This window comes from Plectropomus leopardus, chromosome 2, assembly GCF_026936395.1.
Source record: "Plectropomus leopardus strain MGB_pleo_1.0 chromosome 2, ASM2693639v1, whole genome shotgun sequence".
Taxonomy (NCBI): domain Eukaryota; kingdom Metazoa; phylum Chordata; class Actinopteri; order Perciformes; family Serranidae; genus Plectropomus; species Plectropomus leopardus.
Genome location: NC_142177.1, coordinates 37,775,900 through 37,790,829, shown reverse-complemented (window position 1 = coordinate 37,790,829; position 14,930 = coordinate 37,775,900). Strand labels below are relative to the sequence as shown.

At 38.3% G+C, this 14,930-nt stretch overlaps 1 long non-coding RNA gene across 1 annotated transcript in view; it reads right to left on the bottom strand.

The window, feature by feature from the left end:
* Positions 1 to 14,930, bottom strand: part of LOC121960480 (uncharacterized) — a 133,118-nt gene that overhangs the window by 6,862 nt on the left and 111,326 nt on the right. Inside the window, exon 5 of the long non-coding RNA XR_015775025.1 lies at positions 893 to 1,026. This is a non-coding gene — a long non-coding RNA (uncharacterized LOC121960480). The remainder of the gene's footprint in view (positions 1 to 892; positions 1,027 to 14,930) is intronic.

The window sequence follows — 14,930 nt, the reverse complement described above, 5'->3', positions numbered from 1 at the left end:
CATTCATTTTTGTTGGTGGTTATCTGTATGATTTCGTTTGTTCACTTAAACAACATATTTTGCTATTATTACCATATGACTGGTCATCAGTCACTTGATTGCACTGTCATGTCATTCATCATTGCAACCAGCTGTCAAGATGTGACGAATCTGCAGCTGGGCAGAGGATTGTGGGTAAGAACAGCCAGAAAAGCATGCTGGCTTGCAAACTGCAAAATGCGGCCAGATGTAGTAGGACATTCTGGTATTTTTGGCATACTGAATTTTAAATACTTCTAATTGGGACATATTAAATCCTTTTCTGGCAAAAAGAAATAGTATGGTAGTATTGGTATTGGAACGCAGGGACATTTTGCTCTTACCACTACAGGAGGGCAGATGGATGATGCACACAGATGACGTTTTGTTCTTGCTTATTGACGCAGATGGACGAAGTGGCAGACATCAAACTTGATGTCGTACCCGAGTAAACTTATAAAACTGCAAAAATCTCACAGTCTGCAGGAGGCTTTTTTCATATAATCACTAGAATCCTGGAAACATTTATGGGGCTGCTGTGATTGGCCCCTGGCCTCCTGTCATTTTGCAAAAATGGGCCCCAAGCAAAGCAAGTTGAGTATCCCTGCATTAAGACATTGACATGAAAACCAAAATATGAGCAGATTTGACGAATCAGAGGTTCTGACATGTCTTCACTTTCCAAAAAGAATTTTAAGCGTTGTGTTTCACTGAAGAGCATTTCATCTCTTTTGTGTGATACAAACTTGTGCAAAATGGCAGCAAAGTTAAACATATAATTTGTTACTGATAAAAAAAATAAAACCAGTCCTCTCTAAAAAAAACCCCAAAAAAAACACCCTGTGACCTCAACAGAAACAGTCAGCTCATTTACCTTTTTGTGTCTGTGTAAATCCCATCGTTGTTTCACCGTCTCTGCCGGAGGGGAGGAAGCAAACGAGATGCTCAGTCATGCATGACTCAGGGTGAAATCCATCAGCTCCACTCTCATTCACTTCAGCTGGATTTCTGCAAAGTTGGACACAAAATGAAGACATATGGGAAATCTCACCTGTGTTTCGGAACAGAATGGACGAGTTTTGAGATTGCCGCGGAGCCTCTGTAGCAGCAGAAGCCTAAAAAGCTTTTGCTGTCTTCACCACAAGCTTCATGTTGGGTTAGTTTTCACCACACTTGGTGTGTGTTCCTGAGAGGAACAAAAAAAGGCTGAATGCGAAAACTTGTCTCGTAACTGAAAAGTCACAAGTTTGAAAAAGTGTTGCATTTCCGAGTCATAAAATCCTGAGTGATATGAGGATTTACTTGAAAACTCTGGAATACGGTTTGAGTTTTTAATTAGTGTTGAATGTGTTGAAGAGGTTTTGCAAAAAAAAAAAAAAAATCTTTGTTTTTCTACCAGGTGACTTCACCGGTTCATTTAAAAACGTGTTTTAAAAATGCTTGTCTTGTCTTGCCCTTGGCTACAGCCCAGTGGGTAATAAATACCCTGAATAAAAGCTGAAAGCTGCAGTCTCAAAAGCACAAATCATGGCCAATTAGGGCAGGTATGTTATTATTTAGGGGGAATATTATTTCACCTTCTGACCTGCTGGTAAAATTTGAAGAATTCAGAGACATCAGTCACAGCCTGGAGCAACACACACCATCTCCCACTGCCAGAGTCAGCTGCAGAATGCGACATCGCTCACAGTTTTATGCTGCTGGAGTCTGGATTTACTTACACTGAACATACGGTAGCCTGTAAGATATGCCACATCTCGTGCATATCTAGCATATATATGTATCTGCTGTGAGAGCCTACAAGGCTGCAGGACAGGCTGGAGTTTACTAGTCTTATTCTTTAAAAAGCTTGGGGAAAAGGCAATGAACAACTTCATAAGAAATGGCCAAAAAAATAAGAAATTAGTGAAAAATTACAAGAAAATTAACTGATAGTGAGTGACAAAAATAATTAAATTAAAAAACAAACAAGAATATGACCTTTTAAAAGTGCTAAAAAAATTAAAAAATTAAAAATATAGATATGATTTTTTGCAACGTAACAATTTATCATTTTAAGAGTTAAAAATATAGTTTTCTGGACTTTTCCCTCTTGTTATTTGATATCTAATGATCACCCACAGCAAATTTTAAGGTCATTTTCTTGTCACCTTTTACTATTTTGCTCCCAATGTTTTCAAAAGAATTCAAACCAGGGTTAATGTGGCCATAAATATAAATAATGGGTAATGTGCTGAGATCTGCTGTGAGCTGCAAAATCGCCCAAAAATACTAAATAAATTCAAGCAGGAGGCCACTGAGAGACAGCAACCAGACAGACAGATTTTTATTTTTAATCTATTTGATGACTTTTTCGACAGGAAAAAGGTGACCTTCCACGTCAACCTATGATGACAATGGCAGCAAAAATGAAGAATCTGGTTGACAAATAATAATAATAATACTAATACACAGAAGACTCTTTAAATAGGTCTACAAATAAGCTAGAAATGACACAATTTCGCAGTTAATTCAGAGCTCTGTGCAGCTGCTGGGTCCTCCACCTATGCACCACTCCGAACTCCACTGAAGGACACGACGCCTAATTGGACGTAATGAAGTTAAAGTGGAGAGCACGGTCTCTTTGAGTCTTTCTGCTGACTAGCCGTTAAAAAACCACCAAAGGCCATTAAAAAGAGGGGAGGTGAGGACAGCAGGAGGGGAAGGCAATGAAGGGAGGAGAGGGATGAGGAATGGAAAAGACAAATTGGAAGCAAAGTGCAGGAGTAGAGAGAAAAAGACGAAGGCAAAAATTACAAAAATACTTAATGAGGAGAACGTGTAGATTCTTGTCACTCGGAGAACTGGTTCAGTGTGCTGAAGGTTCGGTTAAGTTTAGGCACAAAAAAAACTTGGTTAAGATTAGAGAAAGATTGTTGTTTGTGGTGAAATAATAATTTAAGGTTAGAGGACGTTGTTGACTGAAACTGTTGCTTTTCCTGATAGCACAGCACATCTGCAGCTAACTGTGATAATGCTATTTTTTGAAACAGGCTCAAAACCAATAAAACAAAAGGTACTTACTGCAAAAACTGAACACCCGACTCCACAGAGGGTCTTTTAGTACAAACAAACTACTGTTTAAGGCGACCAAAACATGACGATTAAGTTGCACAGGCCTAAACTCTGTAAATCTGGGGTTACACCATGGTAGTGATTCAAACTCCACGCCCTTAATTATGGGCGTGGCCTTAACCGTTTGAAACGTAAACAAACGGGCATGATTTCTCTCAAAAACATGGATAATGGGCAACTTTACAAGCCATGGCTCAAAAATGAGCAAGAAATTAGTAAAGAAGTTATCGGGAAATTACCTGAAAATAAGCACACAAAAAACCCACAAAGAAAACAAGAAAACAACCTTAAGAAAGTGCTAAAAATAACATGAATAATTTTTCTCACATTATTTTAGATATATCCAAACCAAATCCAAATGTATTCATAAAGCAAATCTAGAAACAACAGTTGTACAAAAGGACAGCTGGGATTGGCTTGAGCCAATCCCAGCTGCCCCCCCCCCCCACCCACAACCCTTACGAGGACAAGCGGTTACAGAAAATGACTGACTGACAGTTGTCCAAAAGTGCTGCACAATCCAAAAAAGCAAAACCTATGAAAAACAACAAATATTTATAATATTCATTCACAAGTTACTGTAAATATTTTATGTCCCCAGCGTGACCAACCTAAAAAACTAAAATTGTAATTTGTGTATATCAAAGAAATAAAATTCCTTCTGAAGGAATCTGACTGTTTTGAGATATTTTTGATGACAGAAAAGTCTTATGAAAAATGTGTAAATGATTCCTCTCCAAACTGCATTAATATAAAACTGATTAAAGTGCTTTGTAAACAAATATTCTCTACTTGACTTTGTTTTCAAGCTGCCTCCAGCAATCCTACATTACAATGAGCTTGTCAACAGAAGAATATTAAATCACAGACACGGCGTCTGATGCTCTGACTCCGTACTCTCATTACACTGAATCTGGATATGAAAGAACACGATGGCTGCTCTGCTCAACTGCAGACCTTTTCCCCTTCAGGATGACGATTAATTAAAACAGAAAGATCAAAATGAATGCCAGGAAATTATTGTCATAATACTCTCTGAGCAAAGTGTTTTGCAGACGAAGGCATCGTAAATGTCTCGAGAAAATGTGGTTTATTTTCTTGAAGTGTTCGTCTCTTCTCGGCTGTAAGCATCACACTGAATGATTAGGTGTTTAAAATGACTGCAGTTGAGAAAATGTGACATCTCACTTATTTACGGCTTTTTATCAAATGTTTTTGAGAGGACATTATTCTCTTTAAAGGAGACTTGTTGAATAATAACACCCTGAAGAATCTGTATTCTGCTGTCTGTTATATTCTCAAGATCTCTCTTTTTTCAAGTACTTTAACTTCATTAAAATGGCTATTTATATGAGCGTCAAAGGCACTCCAGCAAATGCTTTCATCTTAGCTGTAAAATATGTTTCCGAAGATTAAAAAATAGGCACTGCAGTAACAGTTTGACCACAGTTTACAAGTAAGGGTTATATAAAATCCGATAGTGCCGCAAAGTTAATATGATTATTATATTTATGATATTTTCTTCCCTTTTTAACTCCTCAGCTCTCTGTTCTCCCCAAAGATTAGCATATCATTATGATTTGCAATTAATCAACAGCAGGAATTTGCCTGATAATTCACTGAAGGTGACACAAAAGTACATTGCAAATTTCCTTGGTTGCTGCATCCAATTATCACAAACAATTCTACTGAAACCGACTGATTTCAGTCTGAAATGTTGCTGTCGTGAATGTCAGTCAGTACGCTTACATGCACAGTTTAGTTGAGCTACAGTTAAAGCTCCATTAGGATATTTAGTTGGTCTACTGTCCTGGTGAACAAGCACCGGTCTGACTCTGCCACAGCAGGTGGAGATTTTCCCTCTTTGAACTTATGTCTGTATAAACGTATTATTTATACAGTCTATGATGCGAACCAAATCAAAATCATAACTGCTTATTTACAATAACTTCGGGTGGAAAACCGCTGCATCACATGCATATAATCAAAAACAAATATACTCAAAACAAATCAATTCAGGCAACAAACGTTGCCTGAATTGATTTTTTTTGAGCCACCTAAAAAAAATCAGTTCCAGTTTAAGTGTGTGCTATATTTAGAATATTTACGTCGCTTTACCTCGATGTAAGACAGCGCTTACAAACGGGGATTTGAAGCTGTTACATCAAAAACACCAGACTCGACTTTTGTTCCACTGAACGGCAGAGTTTTTCATTTACCGCTGCTTCCAGCAGCTGCTGTGGAAGGTAAAGATAAAAAAATATTCAAATATAGTGTACACTTAAACTGATATTGACTTTTTTAGGTGGCTAAAGTAAGTTTTGCTGTGACCCCATCCACAGCAGGACATTGCTTAGCTTCTGTGCAGGTTTTGTGGGACTGTACTTTATTTATCAGAGAAGGGGGGTAAATTTATTTATTTACATTAAATAAATGTAAAATACTACCATTTAAAGTTGTCCCTCATCTAAGCCAAAATTAAACACACAAGTCCCTCTTTGGTGCTTCCATTATTTTTTTGTATTTTTATGCCTGACCAGTTTTGCAGCACCTCTTCCCCCCTCATAAGTACTGAACTGTCCCTTTCCCTAACCACCGAGGGAGGCCAGAGCACTGCAGAACATTGAGTCCAGTTAAAGTCCGACTGAGCTGTTTACATTATGGAGGAAATCAACTTCCAATTGCATTATCTGAGTGTGTTGATCCAACTTGTAGAAACTTAATTCAGTCTGATTTTAGTTGGATTAATATGTTTCCATGTATTTTAAAATTTCAGTTTTAGTCAGACTGACACAATAATTAGACTTTTTCTAACATCCTGTAAACGTACTGAGTGTAACTGAGGAACTCTGCAGGCATGTAGGTAGGAAACGTAAAGGATAACTGTGTCATAGAAGAACTGCTAATATGTTATACCATTAGTTTCACTCATATCAGCCAAATTGTCTTCACTCTTTAGTTATCTGCATTGTTAGAAGCCGACAGAGGCGATGATTATTATTCAGCCAAACTGTCTGAATACGGAGCCTCTCGACAGGGCTTTGGGCAGAGTTCATTGACTCCTATTAAGGAGCTCAGTATCACAGAGCACATGCAGCCAGACTTATTCAGCGTCAGAGAAATGAAAGTGAAGCCTTTTGTGTGCTGTAGATGAGTGTGACTGAGTCCAACACTAATTTCAGAGTGCTTACTTAGGCTCGCCAAACCTAACGGAGCATATTAACCTATGGAGGGATCCTTCTCTTTTAATTGTGGCTTAGAGAGACAGTGTGTGCGTGTGAGGAATGAGGGTATAAACTTCAAAACCTGAGCTGGTTTGATTTCTTTCACAAACACAGGGAGAAAGCAATGAGCAACTTAACAAGACACAGCCCATAAATTAGCAAAAAAAAATGTTAAAAAAGTTACAGGAAAATTACCTGAAAATAAGCAAACAAAAAAAAGAGAAAAAAACTCAAAAATTACCTAAGAAATGCTAAAAATCTATTTATTTTTTATATTTTATTATATTATATTCTGTAACATAATTCTAAATATAATATAACACTATTACAATCATTAAAAAAAGGTTTGGGACATTTTCCCATGTTTTTATATAATTTTCTGATAATCCTCCTCTTTTTTGTAAAAAAAAAAAAATTCAGGTAATTTTATTGTCACATTTCACTAGTTTTTCCCCATTTCTTGCCCAGTTTCCCATTGTCTGTTTTCCCTCTGTGTTTAAAGAAAAAAAAAACAATTCTCTTAGGTTTCAGAGGGTCAAAAAACTTGTGAAAGGCAACACAAGAAAACTGATATCGGTCAAAGTTTCAAAGGGTTGTGACTTGTCATCCGCTGCATTGGGCTGGGGACAAAAACCTTTGGAGACCTTGTGGATACACAACAACTTGTGGCACCTCAACAGTATCGCTGGAATTACGTTCTGTCATCAATGCTAGTGTTTTTGGCAAAGGCTAACAATTTTGGTGCACAACTTGCACCTGCACTGTTTCTCTGGAGACCTTCATCATATGACGAATCCCTAAATTTATGCTCACAACTTTGCTCACCCTGCTTTAAAGTTAATTGTAAAGTTGATGTTTAACTATATTTCTCTCTTTTGACAGGATCCTCAACATCAAAGCATCAAAACATCCTACAAACAGCTTAAGCTATGATCCTTTTAAGTGAAAGCAACAAAAAGAAATTACAAGCACTTTTATTTATACTTGTAAGTTTAGATCAGAACTACACACACAAACACACATGGTATCATCATAACTCTTTTCCACACACATACCCAGAGGGAAAACGGCACCAAGTGTGCGCTCACTGTAGAGCAGTGGGTGCAGCAGAAGGAACCAAACATCAGAGGGCCCGTTAACGCGCCGAGGAGCATTTTGTCTCCTCAAACGACTCGGAGAACACCAGACAAAATGACTCAGGCTCTGCTCCAAAGCAGCTGGAGAAAAGAGACGCTCGGCACAGCCATCACTTTAGAGGGAATTTTATATCAGACAAAGCTAATCTAATGCTCTGCTCTTGTTTCAAAACTTCAAACTAGATGGCAACTCATTCTGATGAGGCTGGATCTGAGTGAGAGCATGAGAACCAGAGAGAAAATAAGGAAAAGAGAGTCACAGAGGCACACCGTTTTCTTCAGGGGAACTGCTTCCATCTTCAACGAATAACTGTGTGTGAAATGGATGGATGGATGGATGGATGGATGGATGGATGGACTCTTAAAAATAAAGGTTCCATCAGGGTTCTTCTTGAAGGGCTAAGGTCCTTAGATTCGGATTAGATTAACTTTATCAATCCCAAAGGAAACTGAAGTGCCAAACAGCTCACAGTAAAATGAATTATACAACAAGACAAGAAAAACAAGTTAAAAACAACGGATAAAAACAGATTAAAGACAAAACAAAACAAAACACACAAGCCAAGAAAAACACTAAAGGGCTAAAACATAAAATATAAAATCAGACACAAGGTTCACTGTGCGACTGAAGCACACTTCAGACAAAAGATATGTGACGCCATGAAACTGTTTTGTGAATGTTGCTGAGAGAAGTTGCAGAAATGTGAACTGGCCTTTCTCAGCTCAGCTCCAGCTGATGGTGTCACCTGTAACTCAGATAGTCAAGTCGCCAGTGCCTGGTTTTAGAGCGTAATGCACCTCACCTATTTTCATCAGTCAATCAACAAAACACATTCTCACTCCGAACTCCTCACATAGTGACGTTTGGTCAGGTGACCTTCCACGTCAACCTATGATGACAACAGCAGCACATGTAGATGCAGCACCCTGTAGCTCCTCAAATCCTTGATTCTTTTGTGCTATATTTGATTTGATTTTTCTACGATGGAGGAGCACTTATCAATATCGGTAAAAAGTTGTGTGAGGTTTGGAGTGAATGCAACAGTCCCTGAGAAGATCCCCAACAAGGGCATTCGCCGAGCAGCCAGTCAGACCAGAGGGGAAAAACGAAACCAAAAGCACCGGATAAAGAGAGGGAAGAAAGCCAGCATCAGGGTGAGGCTGACTGGATTTGGATCAAGAGCTGTTTCTCTACCAAACCTTCTTCTGGCTAATGTCCGGTTGCAGGAGAATAAAGTGGATGAGATGCAACTGGGGCTCACTCAGCAACAGGAGATCGAGGACTGCTCTTCACACACCTTCACAGAAACATGGTTAACCCCCAACATCCTGGATCAAGCTGTTGCACTGGATGGGCAGACTTTGTTGGGAACCATAAGGACACAAGACTCTGATGCAAATTCAAAAAATGCACTGCAGGAATTGAATGATGCCATCAGCAGCAACAGGATGGGATCTTCATAGTAGCTGCTGATTTTAATCAACTCATCCTTCAACTCCAAAGATGTAACAGGATCAAGGACAAATGTAATTTTTAAACTTTGTTTAAAAATGACCAATAAATCTACCTTCTACCTTCTTCTAGCTTCTTTAGGCATCCTTCCCACCTCAAACTACGACGTGCCGGGATACTGCTACATAAATGCACATGGTGGGATGACGTAATGGTGGGATGACGTCATGGTGGGATGATGCAACCCGTTACCATGATGACAACAAATGCACGTGTGGTGGGATGAAGCGGCATGGTCCCTATTCACACAGCATCCTTTATAAAAGGTTTTACTAGGAACAACTAAGGGTTCACCTGTGGTGAAAAGCTGTACGGTTGTAGTTAGCATCTCTATTTCAAAGAGTGTAGAAACAGAGAGAGAAAAAAAACTGAACAGGGCCAAGTTGTGTAAAATGAAGTGAAACAGCTGCAATGCTATAATTAGCTGGTCACGGTGGTTTTGTCCCAAACATCAATTTGACCAGACAATAAAGAAATACATTGCAGGGACTTAAATAGTTATAGACACAGAGAGAAAGAGAGAAAGAGGAGTAAGAGTGTGAGCAGTAAAGCCAATTTACTATTTGACAACATCAAAAACCACAACAGTTTCCTTCACAGAAGGCTAGCTGGGGACAGAGGCATGAAGAATAGCAGAAAACAAGGAGAAAACGGTGAGCAGTGTAACAAGCTCCACTCCGCAAATGACTGTCGGACATGGAGAGGCAATTACAGCGTAACCCGCAAACTGGCCTCATGCAGAGAGGGAGCGAAAACAAGCTCTGACTGGCAGAACAGGAGGAACACTTAAAGTGGACGGACAAACTGATAGAAAAGTATGTCAGTGTGATAAAAACCATCGTGTAAACACCCTGTCGCTGCACTTCACATGTATTCAGTGGAGTAAGAGGTGAAAATGCTCAGTATTCTCAACAGGTTTGCAGTTTACTATGGCAGCGTGTGGGAGGTGCAAATGCTTTTTATCCGCTGCTTCAGGTGTGACATGGTTATTGACAGTGTAATTATTAAACTCAGCATGCTTTTTGGGGGGTGCCTTCGGAAAGATCAGTTCAGCCAAATAAGAAAAAAAAAGAAAAAAAATTGGATTTATGTCCCCAAGTTCCACAATATCCATTTCTAAGGGATCCAGTGTCACTTTAATACAACAGAGGTGAACTGAATTTTGTTCCTGGTTTTAAGACATTTGAACAACAGCATTTGAAAAACACAGCAGTTTTAGACAGATTCATAGTGTCATTCATGAAATCTTGTGAGTAGATTTGCACATAAATAACCTTGGTACTACAAACCTACATCGGATTTATGAACTCAGATTTGATTGTACACACTAGTGTAAGTTCATAAATGCCAATCGATAGTGAAGAAATCCAGATGGCAGTGCGCATGAATGCAGCAGCTTTGCTCTCCCTGAAGTAGCTGTTTATATGTATGAGTGGTTGGGTCAATAGTTTTATCATTTTTAATCAGTTTTATTTATTCCCTTTCTACTACTGAGAGGAGTTGCACTTAAATTTTGTTGTACAGCTGATTAATGACAATGAAGGCATTTTCTTTTCTATTTGTTAGTATGTTTTTGTATCTATGTACTTCCCTATATTTAGCTCTTTGTTTCTGTAAGTTGAGTTCGGGCATATGGTAATATTAGAGGGACAACAGTTTCACTACTTCATAAATCATTTCATTGTTTTAACATATTTACATATAATTTTCTTGTAGCTGTTATCTTGTCATTTACCATGTATTTAGAGTTTGAGTATTTTACATTTTTATCTTTTAATATTACTATTACTATTATCATTTTATCTATTTATTTACTTATTTATTTATCTGTTTATTTTTTTAATTTTTCTATTCACAGGTGTCATTCTGCCGCTGGTGTTTCTTATACAAATAAAGCCTGATTGATTGATTGATTGATTGATTGACTGATTGATTGATTGGTTGGTTGGTTGATTGGTTGATTGGTTGATTGATTGACTGATTGATTGATTGATTGATTGATTGATTGATTGATTGATTGATTGATTGATTGATTGATTGATTGGTTGGTTGATTGGTTGATTGATTGACTGATTGATTGATTGATTGATTGATTGACTGATTGCTTGAACAGCACCAGCAAGTCTGGACAAAAGACTTCCTTTATCCTTAATCCCTTTGGACTTACACCTGACGTGTTGGTAACCATTTTTGTACCTTTATGTCTAATTTCATGAATAGGAGTCATCCTAGAAAATCATCCTATCACCATTTTATTCTATTACATTTTATATTATTTTATTCTAAATTGACGGCATGCTTGCACTAATTAGCAACAGGCATACATCCCCGGCCACGATTAGCTACTGACCACCATATGAGGAGGTGATAGTTACCATGGATAGGTGCATCCTTTCTTACCTGTGAACATGCTGCAAAGAAAGAAAGAGACAGAGAAAGAGAAGCATCTCTGAAGCTGCGATTTAAGTTATTTTGGATGAAGTGGAGTTGAGAAAAAATAATTTATTTTCTTTTATGAAACTACCATGAACAGTCTTGTGCTTAAATGCCACTTTAGCAGGAGTTTTAATAGACTGAATCAAAAGGGAATGAGAGAGAAGGAGGAGAGAGACAGAGGAGAGAGACAGAGGAGAGAGACGGAGGGAGAGAGACGGAGGAGAGAGACGGAGGAGAGAGACGGAGGAGAGAGACAGAGGAGAGAGACGGAGGGAGAGAGATGGAGGAGAGAGACGGAGGGAGAGAGACGGAGGGAGAGAGACGGAGGAGAGAGACGGAGGGAGAGAGACGGAGGAGAGAGACGGAGGGAGAGAGACGGAGGAGAGAGACGGAGGAGAGTGATGGAACAACAGAGAATGTGGAGAGTCGAGGAAGAGAGAGAGCGCACACGATAGAGGAACAGAAAACAAGAGAAAGAGAAAGATGGGCTGCAAGGTGACTTGGTTGACAGTGTTTGTTTCTGCCTCCTCAGCAGTGGGAGAGATGTAGGTAACCAACATGTTCTCATCCCAGCTTGTCACATGTTGCAGCTTCGTATTCGTATTCATGTTAATAAAACATTTAAAAAAGAAAGAGAAACAAAAAGGATTCCTGAGAGAAAAAAGCTCTCAAATTTAGAAGTCGACATTTGACCTTGACAGTTTGTACATAAACACATTTTTCACCTCACATAGATGGAGCCTTTGCATACATATGTATATATTCTCTATATATATTTCATTAGTGTTGACATGGAGCCATGTAATACCAGGTTTCACTGCTTTGTGCTGCATCCTGACACACAGCAGGGGACTGCTCTCTATCTCTGATATTTTGTATTTTTTTATTTTAGTAAACTTTTAGTAATTAATCCTTGAACATTGCTTTCAGCTTTTGTTTTGTATCTTTTGACTGATTTACATCATGTGTTATCGAACTAATGTTTGGTTTTTTTTTATTTAAATGATTTTAATTCTATGTGAAGGGATTTTGGTTGGCTTTTATGCATTTAAAATTGTTGTGTGTTGTATTGTTGTCCTTGTTATATGGTTGTTATTATACCCTGCTCTATATCATCAATAATCAATTGTCTCTATAATAAAGCTGACACAGACACAACAAAACTTAACCCCTATTTTAACTGTTTTGGGATTTTTGATTTTAATTATTATAAGCAACTCGTGTAATGTGTAAAGTGTATTTTATGTTGTATTTTACAGCAGATTGTACATGAATCTGTTGATTCATTGACTGCTGACTGCATTTTACGGCATCTCACTAATATCCAGAGATCCAAAAGCACAATTTCGGCCAACACACTCTGACTGCAAGAACCAACGAAATCCAAATGCAGACAAAAGTAGGCAGACTGGATCAGGCCACTGATTTTATGGGAGGTTCAAAAACTCAGAGTAACAAAGTAAACAAGGGTCAAAACCTAGAAGAAAGTCAGAACAGGCAAACTTATACAAAAGGGTTCAGCAAAGATTCATACGTCCAAGAGTCAGACAGACAGGAAATAGCTTTAAAAGGCCCCAAAAGGAAAGGTCCCAAAGTCCAAGAAATGTCCTAAAATCCTAGGAATGTCCTGAAAAACTAGAAATGTCCTAAAATATTGGAAATGTCTCAAAATCCTAGAAATGTACCAAAATCCTAAGAATGTCATAAAATCCTACAACTGTCCAAAAATTCTACAAAATGTCCCAGAATCCTAGAAACACTCTAAAATCTTACACTTGTCCCAAAATCCTAAGAATATCCTAAAATCCTGGAAATGTCCCAGAATTACACAAACATGCATGGGGCTACCATAACTGGCCCCTGGCCTCCAGTCTTTTTTTAAAAGTGGCCCCCAAGCAAAGCAAGTTGAGTATCCCTGTGCTGCCGCGTTCTTTGCCCTTTTCCAGGCCGCCATTGTACATTATAACTTGTTCTTTTTGATTCACTTGAAATCAAATAAAACTCTTGCTGTGCAGTAAACTTGACAAAACACTTTGAACATGTTCAGGTCAAAAGCTTAGACACATACAAACACGTACAAAGGACACAGATGACTTGATAGAGAGCTGAATGTGTCAAAGTTTCCAGTGATGATGAGATAAAAAAGTCACATTGTGTCGACCACAAAGAGAACGAAGAGAAGCTGCTGATGAGAGCTGACACACAGCCGAGGAGCTGAGCTGTGTCAGTGTCTGCATAACACTCAAAAAGAGACCTCAGAGCAGAATGATGGTGTGTAGTATAAATGCATTCAATTATACTAAAATATTAATATATAGGATTGGCAGTTCTTATGCCATAATTAACAGAAAGCATGTATATTTCAAATGAATTTATTTATATACAATATAGTTAAACAAGAACATATAGTTACAGTACTAGTTACTACCAAACCACAGGAATAAAAATAGTGTGTGTGTGTGTGTATGTGTAAGCATATTTTGTGTTAAGATTTTTTCATGTTATTGAAGAAGAGGAGGGGCAGGACTGATGAAGTGGCAAAAAGGAACAAAGTTCAAGGATAAATTACATTTGATTTTGCATCCTTGTGTGTGTGTGTGTGTGTGTGTGTGTGTGTGTGTGTGTGTCTTTCTCTTCCTTTTATTTTTCATTTTTCATCATGTATTTTCCCCCAAATCATTTCGTCTTTCTTTCAGGAGACACTGTCCCCAATTTTTTTTTTAAAGGGAGGGCATTATTGGCTGAGCAGAGGCAATAATTCAACAACCCTGAGATACTCACATAAACACACGCACACATGCACACATGTGGACATGTGCACAAACACACACAAACACACACACAGACACACAAGGTCACACCTTGGGATCAGGGGTTATGCAATATTGATATTGTTAATAAATATGATGATTATTTTACAGCCGTCAGTCCAATATAACAGCCTGAGGCAAGGTTCAAATAACCTTCTGTATGTGTGTGTGAGAGAGTGAGTGAGTGAGTTTGTGTATGTGTGTGTGTGTGTGTGTGTGTGTGTTTACATTGTAATGTTGCAGCCCTGCTCCATCTGAATGTCCAGTATGTTTTGAAGTTAGGTGGAAAATTATATGAGGATTTTTAATATACTGTTTTTACTTTAACTAACCGCATTAGAAAACAAACAAACAAACAAACAAACAAACAAACAAACAAACAAGCACAGCTGTGTACGTGAGAACCTTTGAATGCAACAACGTGTTTAGTATGTGTTGGTTATGAAGGTTTTTGTGCATGTATCCTCTCCAGAATTGTCACCATGGCAATGCCCCTGGTTCACTTCAGAATCAGAATCAGAATCAGAAAGTATATACATCTCCGTATATACTTGAAAGTATATACGGAGATGTGAGTGTTTGTGAGACAAAATAAGATCAAATTTAATTTTGCTGGGGCAATAGTGCACACACAGCTGCAATCAACTTAAAAACAAGACAATACAGTGGTGCCCAGACA